This window comes from Gymnoscopelus microlampas (assembly GCF_963454915.1).
Source record: "Gymnoscopelus microlampas genome assembly, chromosome: 22".
Taxonomy (NCBI): Eukaryota; Metazoa; Chordata; class Actinopteri; order Myctophiformes; family Myctophidae; genus Gymnoscopelus; species Gymnoscopelus microlampas.
The window spans coordinates 14,696,733-14,697,212 of NC_139959.1; positions in this window are offsets into that span (position 1 = coordinate 14,696,733).

The window sequence follows — 480 nt, forward strand, 5'->3', positions numbered from 1 at the left end:
CAGAGCAACCATGCAAGCAACAGAGTAAAGTTCAAGTTCAATGTCAAGTGAGACTATCAGTCCTTATCTGCTCAATCATAGGAGAAGAAATACATGCTGTAGCCTATGCTGTATGTTAGGACTTTTCTGTGAGTGAGTCCTGTGCATCCACTCAAGAGTATAGTTAATTATGTTAATTAATTCAAGAAAATAATCCACAAACTAATGTGAATATTGTATCTTTTTTTCTTTCTATAATTTAGAGTAGCCAATAATTTGTTACCCCCTTTTTCTCCCCAATTTAGTCGTTATGCCAATTAATCCCTCCCCACATACATTTCTGTGTTTTCACTGCTGTTGTATCCTACAAAACCTGCCAGTGGGAGCCCCCACCGGGAGGACGTAGGGCCTTCGTTTTACTCCTCCCGCCCTACACTCCCTGCTGACAGATGCAGCCCCAGCCCGTAGGCATACATGCAATGACCGATATTACCCTCCCTG